Source organism: Pyrgilauda ruficollis, unplaced genomic scaffold (genome assembly GCF_017590135.1).
Source record: "Pyrgilauda ruficollis isolate IOZ18807 unplaced genomic scaffold, ASM1759013v1 scaffold1, whole genome shotgun sequence".
Classification (NCBI taxonomy): Eukaryota; Metazoa; Chordata; class Aves; order Passeriformes; family Passeridae; genus Pyrgilauda; species Pyrgilauda ruficollis.
Window position 1 is genome coordinate 8,912,036 of NW_024508100.1, and position 17,221 is coordinate 8,929,256.

Consider the following 17,221-nt stretch of genomic DNA (forward strand, 5'->3'; position numbering starts at 1 on the left):
AAACCTGGTTATATTATATAGTCCTAATCCACTCTACTGGGCACATACAGCCTAAGTCATGAGCCTTCAATTTCTCAGCATAACACTTAGATACAATAATTGGGAATTGCTATTTCCTTAAAACCCTTTTGAAGGAAAACATCTTTTAAACATCTTTTTGACTAGGGTGAGCATATCCTTATATTCCTTTCTTTCATTTTTTTTAAGTATTTCTTTTTAAAATTCTATTTAGGAAAATCAAAGAACTTCCATTTTTATGTGATCTTCTGATCTTTGGTTCCCTTTCTGTGTTTATGTTGAAGAGACTTTGGCATGCAAAAATCTGCAAGCTGAAAATATGGCAAATACAATTGGTGAAGCACTAATTTTCATGTATTTGTCAGCAATTGAAATTCATTTGTGCGGTGAAGAGCTTTTCAACACAGCTTTCTGTTAAAGGGTAGAGGGAGGGTAGTTCACTGCACTCATAAGAGAGCACATATTTCATCCTGGGTTTTCAAAGTACATCCTGAATTAAACTTTCTGACCATCTCTTGAGTTAGCTAAGTATCAGGTAGGTGAAGTGACCATTTTATTTCAGCACGTCTGTGTGAAACATATGCATAAAAGGGAGCTGATCCTGCAGAGAGGCAAATAGAGCTCCATGGGATGCATGGATCTTGGTGAGTCCTGGGTCCTCCAGTGGGGCTTCTGAAGGCAGTGACTGCAATCACAGCATTGCACACCATCTCCTGCATTTCCAAATGCCAGCATCAGGCTCCTAGTGCCTGCACCTGCTCACAAGGATGCTCTGCTGTTTCCTTTGTGCCTCACAAACTCCGTGTGCCTTACTTGTTCTCTGACTGTTTTTCTCTCGCCTTAAAATGTAGCCAAGATTTCATTGTTTGTTTTAAGGTATGAATAATGTTATAATATCAAGTACTTCCCCTGCAAATACATACATGTATATACATAAATATGCATACGTGGTCTGATTTGCTGTTTGCTGTGAAAAGGTATTCAATATCACCTTTTAGAAATATCTCTTGGCTTTTACTGGGGAAAGCATGCTGGGTTTTGCCAGATGTGTAGTTAGTCAGAGTAATTAATTCAGCTGGGTTTGCAGGTGGTATGTGGGAGAATATTTCTTGGTTTATTCTCAAGAAAAATGGAATTATAGAAGTCACATTTTTATGTTGAGGTTTTTAGCAAAAACTCAGGGCCATATAGTTGAATAAGAGGAGAAAACAAATATTCATTTTTATCAAGACCGCAGAAATCTGTTTTCCTAATCAGATTTCTCACAGGCAAGTATATTTTTCTATAGTTGCCACCTCCTTTTCAGACACTGCTCATCTCTGGAATTCCCCCACAGTTTTTCTCAAGGTCATTTTCCAGTGCTCAGTCAGATGATTTTCTGCTGCTTCACCCTCAGCATTGCACTTGTTTTCTTTCTGAGGTGTTAGGTTTTTGTCACCAATCAGTTAGGTTTTTGGCACCAATTGTGCTTTTAGTGGGTCACCTCCATGACCACATATGAAACCCTGTTCTGGTAAAGGTTATAAGCCTTCAATGTCTTAGGTCTTATAAGGGAGTCTGATTATTTTCTTGTTTTTGGGCAAGTATAAGTCCAAATAATAGCCCAAATATAATGTTTCAGAAAAACATTACAAGAATAGAAGTTCAGCCTAAATTATAATACTTGAAATAGTTATGGTAATGTAAAATGTGACATATATTGTGAAGTAAGTAATATAGAGTGTTAGGATAAACAGTTTTCATATCCTTTTTTACAATAACTTGTGATAGTAATGATGAAGTAATGCAGTCATATGAAGCTTTACCTGCTAAAACCTTTAACCCAAGCAGTACATGTACATATATTTCCTGCCCAGACTTTTCACACAGAAAAGCTCTGGTAAGAATTATTCACATGGCAGAAAGAGGAAGAGTACAAATGACATGTCAGTTGCAATTTCAATGTTCATTGCAGTCCCTGGAACATCACTGGCATAAAGCAAAATCAGACAAGTGGACCAGATGTCAGGAATGTTAATGCGTGTCTTTAAGGTCGTATTTCATTTTCATTCTTTTGAAAAGAACTGGGCTTGGTTTCTGGGATTTTAGGAGGGAATAAAGAGATTTTCATTACCCAGTAATAACCAGTGTGAATGTGAGAAGCATATTTAAAGGAGTTGTCAGTATAGTATCACAGCTCAGTTCCCTCTGTAACAGCTAATCACTATAAACCTTTTAAGAGTAAAAACCAGATCAATTTTTCAGCAGTTTCATTCAAGTTTACAAAGCATGAAGCTAGTTAACATCCACCATTCCTGTTTCCAAATTTTCTAAAGAGGGAAGGTTTTTAGAAAGATTTTGTATACAACAGTTGCTCTGTTCAAAATCTGTGTAGGATTCATTTGTCGATTTACATTGGTGCAATATTTTAAAATTCATAGAGAGTTTAAAATATGTCTTGCCAAACAAGGAATGATTCCCTTTGTTAAACGTATATATTAGATTAAATGCCTCTTTTCATACACTGCTTATTACATTAGACAGAATTCATTCTGTTGTAAGACTGCTTGGTTTGATGGAATGTGCTTCATTCAAGGGAGAGAATTGAATAGTTTGACAAAATGCGTTTTGTGGATGGATTAGGCACAGGAGAGTGAATTGTGGCGTGTTGTCTAAGGAAAACACCGAAGAATTGATTTTAAAATGTTGAGTATGGAATGGATTGGAGTAGTTTAAAACATGCACGTTATTGATCAATCAGATTGAGAGGCCTGACAAAAAGTAAAAAGTGCCCACAGAACTCATTCTGTCAATGGGGATGTTTTTCATCTACCTGCATCCTCAACAAATTGTATTTTCTTGTATACTTCATGTGCACTTATCAGCACAAAGCCACTTTCTCCCAATTTCTTTCACCTCTGACAATAAAAATGGTTTGGTGAAATTCCTTGCTGTGACAGATTTCACAGGCAGTGCATAGCTCAGCTGCTCCTGTTTGGTGTGTGCTTTTCTGGTCTAGAGAAGCATCACAGGGAGAATTTGGGCAGCTGGGCATTTGGCCATAAATCCATCTGCAGCAGATTCATCCATCAAATTGGGTTAGTAATGTACAGGTAGAAACCCATCAAGGTCAGTGTTTTGCGTTCCAGTGCCTGATGCAGGTGAGCAATGAAAGTCATATCCCTGAAACACCTGATGTTAATTAGACCCTTAGTAATGGTGTTCAGAAAATCCCAGTCACTGAGAGAAGAGGAAAGTTAGCTAGAGCATAATGAGAGCCCTTGGTGGCTGAGACACAGCTCCCACCCACAGAGCTGTGTTTGTTGCTGCTCAGGATAAATTCCCAGCCACATGCCTGAGTCAGGCTGGCCCTTTCCTCTTTGGGAAATGGCAGTCTAGCAGCTCAGGTCTTTAACATTTAGCTGTAGGAAAATTTGGTTCATATGCACAGCATGTGTACCTGCTTTATGAGTAATCTTTAGGAGCTTTGCTCTTCCATAGGGAAAAAGTAGTCATGTTGGACTTCTGCAAGTGCTGGGGAAGTAGCTATAACAAAAGCATAAAAAGGGCATGGATACAGCCAGTTTTCCAGAAAACCATACAAAGAGCTTCCAAAGGCTGAGTTGGTTGTGACTGCAAAATTTAGGCACACCTAGTATATATGAAGAATAATTTTCCTTTTTTTAACCTTTACTCCTTTTGTAAATACTTTTAGAAGTCAAATCTCAACACTCTTACCCAGAAAAATCCAATCCCATTAAGTGATATGCAGAAAATTACTTTTTCCAGTATGAACAAATGAACATAATTGAACCATAATCTCATGTTGCATTTTACAGTGGGCCTAGTTTAGGTGAATTCAGTAACCCCTAGATGGGATATGTTCCAGGCTGACATAGTAGCACTGTCTGGGGTCCAAAGACAGACATGACTAGATCCTTGCAGACCCACTTGAATAGTATCTATGAACCTGTTGAAATTTTAATTTGGGAAAAGTACATTGTTGGCATATGAAGAAGCTCTTTGATTTTTTTCCACTCTATTTCAAAATTGTTAGCACGACTGTTTTGTATCAAACAGTCTCATAAGAGTTCATAATGCTGCATAACAGGGGTAGGTTGAAGTGTTTATGAATTGTTAATGAATAATGTTAACTGACCAAAGTTAATAAAGATTCATTAAAATTCATAAAATGGTTCATGTATATTTCATTGCAAACATAAAATGAGATACTTTTCCAAACATGCATGTTTCCTGAAACTTAAAATTAGGAATTTTCAGAGGCATTAATTAGTGGAAAGCTGAAGAAAAAGGTTATGATGAATGTACAGTTTGAGCTATTTTGAATAACTCTTCTGTATAAGCTCATAAATTATTCAGTGCAAACCATTTATGTAATATTTCTTAAAGGTAAAAGAAGCATCCTTTCAGGGTTGGTTGCCCTTTCCTTAAACAAAATAACTCTGTTACATTACTGGAACCAAGTTACAGAAATAAATTGATTTTTCCCTCCAGGGCAGGCATCTGTTACTTCCTAAAGTAAAGAAATGCTCAAGGAACATATGGTTGAAGGGATTTGGCAGGGTTCTGTTATAGAAGAAGAGATGTATATGAGATTGAAACAGGAAACAGAAAAGTATCTGATTCAGCCAAAAATTGCCAGCATGTTTTATCTAAATTTAAGTCAGTTTCTGAGTTAAGAACAATTCAGCTTCTTAACACTAAAGGAAGTCAGGCCTTATCATCTGGGTAACAAACTCTGCTTAGACTTAATTCTTCATAGTTGGCTAGGCTATGGTCCTAGTCAGATGTTCAGTTTCATTAAATTAATACCTTGGGGTAAGGGTTAAAGGTTACTCTTATGAATAAACATTTCAGAAATGGACATATCACATCCAGAAAGGCTACTGAAATAGCATGTAAAAGCCAGTGAAAGCTGGGTATCTGGTTCTGCATTTAAAGTCCACTATTCATTTTGAAATAAAGTCACCAAAACTAATAAAATGGGGATTTATCACCCTTGAAAAGGATTTGTGATCAGAATTCAAAAATGTTAATTAAAACATTGTGCATTTTCTATAGACTTCTAAAGGCTTTCAGTCTTAGATTATTTCTAATTACTTTTATTTTTGAACTCTAGGAATAAGGGTGGAGAATATGTCATAATCATTATGCCCAGACAACTTAATAGAGCCTGGCAAGCAGATTTGTGGAAAGACTTCTGGAATGGTTGAACTTGAAAGAAACAGTGGGTTTTTATTTTTTCTGGAGCTGGTAAGCTAAGTTTCTGTTCTCATTCATTTGTCCTCTTTATGGTAAGTGTTATGACATTTGCAATATCAACCCTTTTTTAGATGCATTGCCACTTCCCTTTGAATGAAAGAGAGAAGAGTCGAAGACCTTCCTATTTTTCTAATCTGTGCCCCTTTGCAATGCAAATCCATGGAAAGTGGGATGCTAAACTTCCAGTGTCATTTGCCAGGATACTGATAAATGACTGTCAGGAAAATAATTATAAGAAAAATCTAGACTCCAATGGAATAAAAATGCTATTTCCAAACAGGTATCAGTAAGTTGTAGTCCATACTGCTTTTCTGCACCCATCTTACTGCTTAGAAGTATCAGGTCTCTTTAATAATTCAAGGAATCTTGTGTTTTCAACCCAAGGCATATTACTAACAACCTCTGAATGTTATTGCTGGAAGGGCCCCTCCCAAAATGTGCCTTTCTTCCCCATGTGGAATTGGCTGCATCATGACTTGTGCACTTGTTTTCATGCAATATTGAATGTTTGAGTATCTTCACTCTTCTGAGCTGCAAGGGAAGGAGGCTGGCAGGCGCTTGGAGTGTCCTCAAGAGAATGGGTGTGCTACAAGGAGAAGGGTCAAAATTTCCTGGCAGCTGAGAGTAAAAGCTGTCAGTCAAGGGAAGCTGTAAGACAAATGCAAGGCAAAGGTTAAAGTTAGCAGAATAATCCTGTTGTTTTTAAAAAGCCCTTCTAATCAGCAGATTTCAAAGGTACTCAATATCTATATTTTACTGAAGGCACAGAGATGTGAGCTGAAGCAGATGAAATGATGAAGAAACAATGCCAGAATTGGAACATGGGTCCCTCTAATCTCAATTTGCAGTTTATCTTCTAACTACACCACCTCATTTTGTCTCAAAGTAAGCTTAAAAATTATGAGACAATAGACTGAAGCTTTCCTGGCTTCCTGTTCTGGATCAGCTGCAGCCTGGAATGATGTCAGGTTGTTTTCTTGTGAGTGTTACGGACATCTCCTTCCCCAGAGCCACAGTAAATGTTTTCTGTATTCTTTCTTTGGAGCACACTTTTTTTTTCCTTATGTTTCCATCACAGAGATTTTGGCCATGGGCTGTTTACAGGTTTGATTTTCATTGCCATATATGTGTATTTTCTTCTTTTTTATTAAGACTCCATTCCAATTTGTTCATTTAACATTGCTAAAAGACTTTTTAAAGAAGTATTTGAGCTACCACTGAAACAATTTTTCTCATCTGTATATTGAATGACTTGAAAATGTCCAGATGAAGAATTGGATGTGCTGGGAGATATTTGGATAGACATTTAGCACTTTCACATGCTATGACACTGGGTGTGATGAACAAGACTGGAGAAAGTTTGGGCTGTAGAATCCAATCCAACTGCAGTAGCAAGAGTTATGTTCTCTGATGGCCCAAACTGTCAGGGACATCAGCAATGAAAAGAATGATATGAGATTTTATCTGATGTATTAGATAATATTCACTCCAGTACAGTAGAGCAAAGCCTGATGCCTTTGGTGACTCTTAACTTTACACAGCACGATAGAGCAAGTTTAAGGCTTACCATTTGGGTTATGAAGTTTTCCAGTTTGATTTGTGTTAAGTTGCCATCTCCTATTTAGGCACATTATATGTGAAACTCTCTCTACTGCTACAAGGGCTGCCCCAAAAGCAAAATGGCACATTCATCACAAGAAAGTTCTCCTTGCAGATCTGAGAGAATGTCTAAGCACTCAGGTTTTGTTCAGCTTGAAACAAGCAGGTCATTCCTATAATTTTAAATTTACAAGGTAAAACCCACCCCATATATGGCTACTTTGAAGATAGGCCCCAAGCTACTGAAGAATTAAGTTATAATAAGTCTTATCACTAAAGAAAATATATTCTTTAAGTGGGGGCTGATCAGCATTCAGAACCACATTCAGATGATTACTCCAGACTTCTGTGTTTGTAGAAGCAGGAGAGAGTGAGAAGTAAGCCAGTATTTCCAGGCAGTAATTCTCAAGCCATAATCCTCTGCATATACTCAAAATGTTTTCCCATATTACAAGTACAGAACTTGTACCTGCAGCACATCAGAGCTCATAAGGTGATTGCATATATATAGAAAATGTCATACTATTTAATAAGAATATTGAGATTAGAGTAGTAAATGAGGAAAATTTTACATTTTTCAATTTTGAATTGCTTTAGGCATGATAAGAAAGAATTGAATATTTTGAAAAAGTTAAAACTTAGGTGATTGTGATGATTAAGAGACATGTATGTTTGCATGTGAGAAAGAGATGTAATTTCTTGTACCCTAGTGCAGTGCTCTGACATGAGACAGAAGTAGAAGCCTGGTTTGGCTTTGTTGCGAGACTGATACAAGAAAGTTAGGTGAGTTGTAAAGGCTACGGAGGGAAGATCATTGGATGCCAGCAGCCTACAGGACCATGGTGTGAAGGAAGTTTTGAAAAGAATTTTAGAGAATCTTTGTGCTAGAAAATTATGTACAATAGAATCCTGCGTGGAGCTGACAATTTGTACCTATACATGTTATGCAAAGACAAAAACAAAAAAAAAAAAAATCAGCCAACCAACAAAGCAAAACAAACAAACAAAAAATATTATCAACCTGAAGCTCCAGCTTTTCAGTAATGAGTTGTACTGAAAAGTGAGTTTCAACCTTTAGAGTGTTTCAGGAAGAAAAGTAATAACACAATAAGGTCTAGAGATCTAAAGTGAGTAATAAATTTCATTAATGGTTCCATTTTTATATGAGGAAATATACCATGAAAGAAATAGCACTGGAGCCAGCTAGGACACAGGGAATGATAGTTCATGACTCAAAGCTTTTAAATGTGATACATTTTTCTGAGTGGTCAGAGATGTTTAATGCTGACTTTACTGTCATCCCTCGTGACTGGAGTGAACATATATGCTGGTAGACAATATCTAGGTTTTCTAGCAAGAAGAGACTATTAATGGTGATGTATTACTGCTTTTGAAATTCTGTTCCTTCAGATACCACTGAGATTTGATTTAAGTTTCTGCTTTACATAGTTTTTTATGAGAACAACATTAGAAGAACATATCTGCCTGAATTAAGGCCTTCTTGCATTTGTCTCTTGCACACCTACATTTTGGATGCATTTGAGTAATTTTATGTGTATGACAATATCAGATTGAGCACTACTGTTAGGTGTATTGTAAAGTAGGAAAATGATGATTTTTCTCCTTATGTTTTTTTTTTTATCTCCAATAAAATGAAAAATTTTGAGTCATGTCTGGGATTCCTTTGTGTTTCACCCTCAGAACTTTTTCAATGTGTTTTCCATTGTGTTCAGCTTTACAGGATATTTAAAACTGCAAAGTTATCAGAAGTTCCATTAAATTCTATCTGGTTTTCTCTGAATAACAAAAATGTCTCTTTCTTCTGAATTCTGAATCTTTAGTCAGTTTTAATCTGTCTTCTCTTGCAGTGGCTTTTATAAATTTCTTTCAATTTTGTGCCATTAAAAATATTTCAAAAGTATACATGTAATAGTTCGCTGAAACCGACTGAAAAACTGTAGAGCTGAGCACAATAAGCACTGCAGTGTAAGCCATTTCTTTCTTTTGTTCAGAAAAGAACTCTGTCTTCTTTGCCTCACTCTTCACTATTTTGCTATTTTGGTTTAGCTTGGGAGAGGTCAGTAGAAGATGATATACTCTAAGTCAGAATCATAAACCGTCTTTTGCCAAATAATACATTTGTAAATTTTATGTGGAATGCACCCCACATAAGTGCTTTCTGCAACCATCTGATAGTTGGAAATCACACTTATACTTTTGATCCTTCTTAAACTTTTGAACAATATTAGGCATCCACCGTTCCTCTTGTGCTTCCTCTGTCTGCAATGAGATATTTGTAAGATTTGCCAAAGGCTTTCCTGCTTCCCCTGCTACTTACTTCATAATGATGGATATTATTCTTCTAGATCTCCTGGCTTGTCATCTTTTATTACATCTAGTTGCCAGACTTTGCACTATCTTGTAATCATAAAATCTTAGTGCATTTTACCCTTCTCCTCAGAAAACTCAGCTCTGGTCTCCAGTGTGTGATCTTCCTTCCTTTATTTTCTATTTCAGCACTAAGGCAAAGCTGTATTTACAATCAGAGTGATGTGTAGGCTTTGTTTTTCTTATGAATTCCTGACTCACTTCACCCCAACCATTCATCTCAAGATTAAGGTATTTGAAAATTGGGTAGTGATATGGCTTTAAGAAGAAGTATTATTTATTTGTTTACGTTTTAGGAAAATGTGCCTAAGTCAAAGTAATGTTGTTGAAAAGACTAATGACTGAGTTGTCTTTCAGGTGTTTTTCAATACTTGCCAGAATAATCTTCTCCAAACCTCACCAGGCACTGAAGTGAGACTGACAGGCCTGTAGTTTCCAGCATCCTCCTGGCAAGAGCCCTTCTTAAAAACCAGGACAATGTTTGTCAGCTTCCAGTCGGCTGGGACCTCTCTGGATTCTCAAAAACTGCTCAAAAATCAAGCTTTTGTGATAACATCAGCCAGATTTTTGAAGATTTTTGGATGAATCCCATCAAGGCCCATAGATTTGTAGGGATCCAGCTGGATCCCACACAATCCCAGGGTCAACTGGGAGTCAATCATTCTCCCAGTCATGGTCTTCCAGCTCAGGGCTGAGACCCCCTTGGTCTGTCATCCATACTGAAGTCAGAGGCAAAGAACGCATTAAACACCTCTGCACTGTCATTGTCCCTGTTTGGGAGGTGACCATCCTTTTGCTGTAATGTGCCAAGGTTATTTTTTACTCTACCTATTTCCATTAAGATATTCCAAAAAGCTCTTTTTATTTTCCCCCACAGTTCTAGCCAGCTCCCAGAGAACCTCAGTTCCAGACAAAAGGGAAGAGACTGTAAAATGGTTTGGAAAAAAAAAAGCCTCGGAATGAAAGGAATAAAGGTGAGTGATGCATGAGCAAACATACGGACTGAGAATCAGTTTTATCATTAACACATTCATATTATGGACCTGCTGTGCTGCAGGACTGGGAGTACAAGTCCATCTTGTGTATTACAGGAAGATTGACTCTGATTAACTAAATACCATGCAAAAAGCCAGAAGTGCTGCCACCATCATAGCTATTACAATATCATACTTTTCCTTACCATTTGGAGGACTGCAGAAACAGGAGATTTTGAACAGGTGATTATATAGCTTGAAGTGGATGAAGGTCAAAATGTTGATTTTCATATGAAGATGCAGATATTAAATCAGAAATTATTAGGGCAGCCAAATTCATTCCAATCTATCTGCTTGGCTTATTTTTTCAGTGCACCCCTAAACTTTTTTATTGCCCAGGTTATCAAACATATATGTTCTTGATCCCAATACAAACTTGTCATCCAAAAACAAGATCTGCATTTACAGGTGGATATCCATCATCCATGGCTAGAAATTCAAACTAATATTAAAAGTATGCATGTATTTCTGTAACATGTCTGAATGTATTCATGCAGGAAATAAAACATTTTTATTTTTACCAGAATTTTTTAAAGTATCTATATGTCTTTTCTAGATATTTAGATTCACTGTTTTAAAATCTGTTCTTTGCACTGAAGTTCCTCTTCATCCCTTAGGTCTTACAGGGGAAAAAAAAAAAATTAAACCAATAGGCCACTAGTAGATATTGTAGTTGGAAACAGTGTAAGGCAAATCTGAGTAACAACAGATAACACATGAACTTTTTAGTGGGCTATCTCTATAATTAAAATGAGTCCAGATGTGATTTCTGAAGAAGTTACTGCGGTCCCTGAAAGAATGTAATAATAGTGAATCTCATACCTGCAAAGCCACCTCTTCTAGTATAGATGGAACATCATGAAAAACAATAAGGAAACAATGAAAATGCCTTCCAGATCTATTATTTTCTTTCTTTTTTTTTTTTTTTTCCCTTGAAAAAGAATGATTGTAGTTTTTATTTTTATTTTTAGATAAAGATCCTTGGAAAACTTTTTCTCCATTTCATTGGAAGTTTTCTTGCCTCACATTTTTGCAAGGATGTAAGTCTGGTTGTATGATGAACCCAATCTGCCTCTTGTTAATCATTTGCCATGTACCTTTTTTCCCATCTTCCTTCCTATTAAGTCCTCTTGATTAAACTGTCTTCTTTTGTCTCACATTCCCTTGGATGAAAGTCTGAATCTCTGTAACTAATGTTTCACTAAGCTGCTGATGAAGTCCCTTCCAATCATAAAAAATCAGGTATGTTTGGGTTTAGAAGGTTTGCTGCTGCTAAAGCATCCGGTTTTCTACTGATTCCTCAGCCTGTATAGCTAGAGTTGAATTTATAGGTGGGGTGACAGAAAATCTTCAGAAACATTGCCTAAATTTTCAGTCATGTGAAGATACAACAAACTACTCAATTCAAAATGTCCTGAGGAGTATAGGACAGGAACTGAATGTCAAGTTCCAGCATGGTGAATAAGCAAGCAGACTCTGGTTGCCATGTAGCTTTCCTAGCTGTGACTCCTTGTTTGATGGCAAACTCTAGTAGTTACCTGACATGTTTCCCTGTACACCAATGTGTTCCTGAAACTCTGAGGAGTGTGCTCTGAGCACAAATATATGTGCCAGCAACAACTCTCTATCTACCACCACAATGGAACTTTAGGATGCTTTAGGATTTTTAAGGTTTCCGGTGACCACAGAGGTACCACTCAAGTGGTTCATCCAGGAAAAGGTCCCTCCCAGCCTTAGCTCTGCCCAAGGACACAACACCCACCTTTTCAGAGAGTGTTCTCCTCTGAGGCTAGTGTTGGAGTGTGGGAAAAGAGACAAAACTTCCCTTGTCTTTCTGGTGGAGTTTGCAGGAAGGAATACCAGATTTGGGAGGTTGGGAGGAGACAGCGCAAAGAAAAGCCTGTTTGTGTACCAGATTTTAGAAAATTAATTTCAGAGGAGGAAATTTGGACTCTGTTCTCACACACACATATGCTTATTCATCCTGTACAGAAAACTCATGATGAGAGAGAAATGTAGGACCCAACTCCTAGGTGAGGGCAAATACTGTACCAGAGCTGTGAGCTCTCCCTGGGTCTTTCTTCTTGGTTCAGTGTAGAGTGCCTGGCAGCGCTGCTGGTGCAGGAGGAAGAGCAGAATAGTTCCACTCTTCAGACCTGTGCTGATGTTGGTTAGAGTTAGGGCTTTTCTACCTTCTGGATGAGCATACCAACTACCAGACAATTAAAAAAAAAAAAAAAAAGTCAATGGTAGGACATAAAGAAGTGTATTTATTTGTAAGTGCAACCTGCACTTTAAAAGAGGGAAAAAGGAAAGTTATCTTAATTTCTTTAAAAAAATAGTTGTTATTGTCTTAAAAAGCAGATTCTGACCTTTTGGTTGGATGGATGCCAGTAGTCATTCTCTGGAAAGACACAGTTATTCTATGTATTCTGTTCTCAGTATTTATTAGTTCTACTTTCCCAGCATGCCATATTTTCAATATCAGTCTAGAGTGTGCATGGTATTTAAGAAATAGTAAAAGTCATCTGAATTTTTGGTCCTAAGCCTGGTATTTCCCACTGACCACTATAGGCAGTATATTCAGTACAACATTAGGAATGTGAGGCTCATGGGTACAAACCTGCAATTAGGACCCTCTATTTCTTACTGTGGGCTTCAAGACTTCACCTGGGCTGGGGATGTGCCTTGTGGCCAAAATCCTGTGCTTTCGTGTCCTTACTAAATGTATCTTTAAGTATTTTTTTCTAAAGGCACAAAGTAAATTTAAGCTAGAGGAAGGACCTGAACTGCTAATTTTCATTGTGTCTCTATACATGACGAATTTAATAGAACCATTATTTTTTGCTGAAATAATTTCCATTATGTTCTTCAAGCAAGGCATTACATTGCATGGCTCTATTCATCACTAAGAACTGAAAGATTGTTATGATACAAAATGCTTTGTACTGGTCATAATTATACAGAAAGACTAGAAATAAGACTAAAATATTTCTGCTATTTGCCATCATTGTAATCTAACAATGTCAGTAAGAAGTTGACTTAAAAAAACCCACTAAAGATCTTTGATTTTTCTTGAAGGCATTGTACTTGTTTACCCCTTTTTGCAAAATTCCTCTAGGAATTTTGTAAGCACTGCTTTAATTTTTTTTGTCCAACCTATCTCATATGAAAGCGACTTTTACAGCCAGCAACATAAAGAGTATCCCAAGGACTTTTGTAAAGATTTTGAGCAATACTTATTTGTTCTATAAGGTAGCAATCGGCTTTTATGAAACTATATATATATATTGGTTATATAACCAATTTCTTTGCTGTAAATGTATTCAGCAGTATAGAGCTTTCACTGGTCAAAGTATTTCCAAAGGTTTTTGCTACAATTAAATTGATTTTACATGGTGTGTATATAATGATAATTGAAATGGCACTATTATTAGAAGGAGGTGCTTTGGGGTTGATAACTTGGAGGTCATTTTAAGACAGAAACTTTATCATTATTAAATCACTGGTTTTTTATGTGAACTACAAACTGCAAGACGAGACTTGAAGCTTGCTCATAACGTGCTTATTTTGTTAGTGGGGAAGAGGTGATTAGGGTTCAAGAAATTAATCTCAGTCTCTGCAGGTGACATTTCTCATAGTTCTGCTATCAATTCCTGTTTGACATAACCTTTTCATTTTGTTGCCAGTACAACACTGGTCTCGTGCCACTCTTGTACATTTGTGCAAGAGAGGAAGGACAAGGTAGGTGAAATCCTGTGGGGTTATGCTGACATGGAGAGAAGCAGCAAGAGGACAAAGGACTGTGGCAAGGTGATAGGACTTTTATTTTTCTGGGACTGTACACATGTTTTTTTTTCAGAGGGGCATATATTAAGTTGTTCTTTTATCTGAATCTCCCATGGCAAATCAGGGACAAGTGGAAATGCAGTGACCGGTTCTAGGTGAACAAAACAAACCCAAGGTCTTTGAAGTTCCTAAACACCCTTTTAGAATTTAGAGAAGTGTTACTGGACTACAAGAGAAAAGACCTTCATAAAAGAGACTCAGAAGTCAGGGATAAAAAAAAAAAAAAAAAAATAGAGAATAAGAATAGGGGTAAAGCTGTCATTTCATAAGAAATTTTAGCCATTAAATTGTTTTGCTACTGAAGAACTTCAAAGAATATTGCATAGAGAGAAACTTTTCCTATTGAAATATCGATAAACCAGTTAAAACTTGAGATAATATCACTTACTGAGCCATTTCATAAAATCATTATTCTTATCTATTTGGAAGAAAGCTATAACAGTTGTATTGACAAAAATTCCTTTTAAGTAAAATTTTTCAGAACCTGTCCAGAATGCCAAGAAAAGAGACAGAGATAGAAAATTTTCTAAAAAATATAATGTTTGCAGTAGAAATGCATTGCAAGGTTTATGTGGATATCTTCACAAGATGGTTGCCAGTACTGAAAATTACACATTTGAAACCTACCTTTGTTTTGGCAGAATTCTCTGACTTCTGTCTGAAATGAAGGCCCAGCTTCTTCAGCTCAGCCCTGATAACCTGTCAGCGCCTCATAGGAGCTGGGGAGTTGCATGGTTGACACTCTGACAGTTGGTCTCACCAATATCCTGAGATTCTTGGTCTTTTGATATTTGTTTTATGTTTATGTTTCTTAAACAGGTCATGTCAAACAAAGCAAGGCATTAGATTTTCATAAGACTAGCAAAGAAAGGCCAGAGCTGGGTTTTCTTGGCAGAGTCTTTGGCCAGTTTTACACATAAATCCAGTTATTCAGGAAACTGATAAAGGAAAAGAACAGCTTTAAGCACAGACAAGGGAGAAGGGGAGATGGTGGCTGTAAGCAGAGGTATGGGGAAATGGAGTATTCTGGAACCTTAAATAAGGATCCTTTCCCAAAGAGAGCAGAATATCCTAGACATGTTTTTTAGCAAATTTTGGAAGCAGGAATCTAGACTGGATGGACTTTTGGTCTAATAGTACAGACCGTGCGGTTCATTCTGCTCCTTTACCTGTCTTCATGAATATAATGTCTTTTACCTGCCTAAACCCTTATTCTCCTCTCCATCACCCAAATGTTCTCTTGTCTCTGACAGCCCTGCCCAGGTTGCCTGCTGATGTCTTGTATTCTTGCATCAGCTATCCTCCTGCTCAGTGCCCTCTCTGCTGCCATTACAGAAATCAATTCTTCGTATGCCTCTGTAGAGGCCAGGGTTACACACAACATTACCACTAAATTCCCTTTCCTTACTGAGTGGAGTTCACTGGAGCATCAGATCCCTTTGCATGATTCTGTGCTCAATGAAATCAATGCTAACAAGAATTACAGGATTTTAGTCAATGCGTACCTTTCTCTGTTTATTCATTGTAAGGATTTCTGCACAAACTGCTGATAAGTTATGCCTCTCCACCAAGTTCAATTTTCAAGCAAGGAACACATTTTAATGCAAATAAATTGAGAATAGGTGCCTTTGTTTTGCCTCCATCTGTATTTGGGAATTCTCAAATGTCTCAGTGTAAAAACCTCTTGACCTACTTTTCCTTGAACCCTGTTCTGCAGTCCAAGGCAGAACACACAAAGAAAAACCAAGACAAACATCCCTCAGAACAATGATTTTCCCCAGTTGGTTTCCTGCATGGCTATTTGCTCTGTCACTGTGAGTCTTGATCAGCAGAAAGCTTTGTCCTGTATAAAAGTTTCTGTGCAGCTAATTTAGGGCACAGCAAGGGCCTCATTTAAGCAAAACAAAACCCAAGCAAAGCACAGCAATCCAAATGTTTTGTTTTGTGTCAGAGAAATTTATAAATATTTTACCATAATTGCCTAGGAGGTTATGGTGAAATATCTCTTTCTCTGGAAAACAGGAAATGGTCTTTATTGAGGTCCATATTAGTGTGGTGTTAGTGCAATCAGCTTCATGAGACATCACCACTCAAGGCTCTGAGCTGGGTCATTTTTGATCATGTATCTCTTTTATTAATTTCTTTAGTTTGTTTGGGTTTGGTTTTGGGTGGTTTGTAGGTGGGTTTTTTTTGGTTTTTTTTTTTGAATTTTTTCTAAGTCTAAAAACTTTTGTTTTGTCTTAAAGGCTTGAAAAGAAAAAGTCACATTTTTTTGAAACATTTCTCTAAATGGGAAAATGACCTAATGTAATTGTAACTAGTTTGTAGCCCCATGGAAAGAAAAGTTGAGTTCCTGGGATCTGTTTAGCCCTAATGACTGAAGAATATAGAAACAGACTCTTGCATAAATCTATGTGATATTATACAAAGGCTTAGCTTCACATTTCCTTATTGATTGATCTATTTGGCAAAATTTATGAGTTCTTTACCAGACTGCAGAATTGTAGAGTAAAAGACTACTACTATAATATATACAGTGTTTTCTGTCATTAGTAGCTCTCAAATGTAGTGCTTAAATAAATTACAGGTTTTCTCTGAATTGTACTTTGTTAATTTATCTTCAAGTATTGAAAATTCAAACTTGTTATAGGTTTCAAATTTTTAGGGAACATTGGCCCATATCCACTAATCCCACCAGGATTTAGTTCGTAGATGCTTAATTTTTGAAGCCCAAGCAGTGAAAAATTTAAGCCATCATGGCATTCAACAGGACTGTTGCTTTGTTCCAGGCTTAGACATGGTATTAAATACAAGTCTGAAGGGATGCACACTGCTGTGAAGACTACAGTAGATGAATTAATTCAGTATTTCAAATTGACATTCTGGTTACATGTAAAAAAAAATTCAGCTCTGATGTCTACAGAGGATGCAGAACACACCATGAAATCTCAGCATCTTCTTGATAATTTTGTGTTAAGTCTTCTCTAGTCAGGATCTTCAGCTTCTGCCATAGATGGCGATTGCATTGAATCCCTCTGAGTAGATAATGTATAATTGTGAATGTGCTGATC

The 17,221-nt window shown here is 36.9% G+C and overlaps 1 long non-coding RNA gene across 1 annotated transcript; it reads left to right on the forward strand.

Moving 5' to 3' along the window:
• Window positions 1–5,136: 5,136 nt before the first annotated feature.
• On the forward strand, window positions 5,137–11,468 carry LOC121349332. The gene is made up of 3 exons (XR_005954502.1): window positions 5,137–5,271; window positions 10,145–10,241; window positions 11,273–11,468. It is a non-coding gene; the product is annotated as an uncharacterized LOC121349332 (long non-coding RNA).
• Window positions 11,469–17,221: the final 5,753 nt, after the last annotated feature.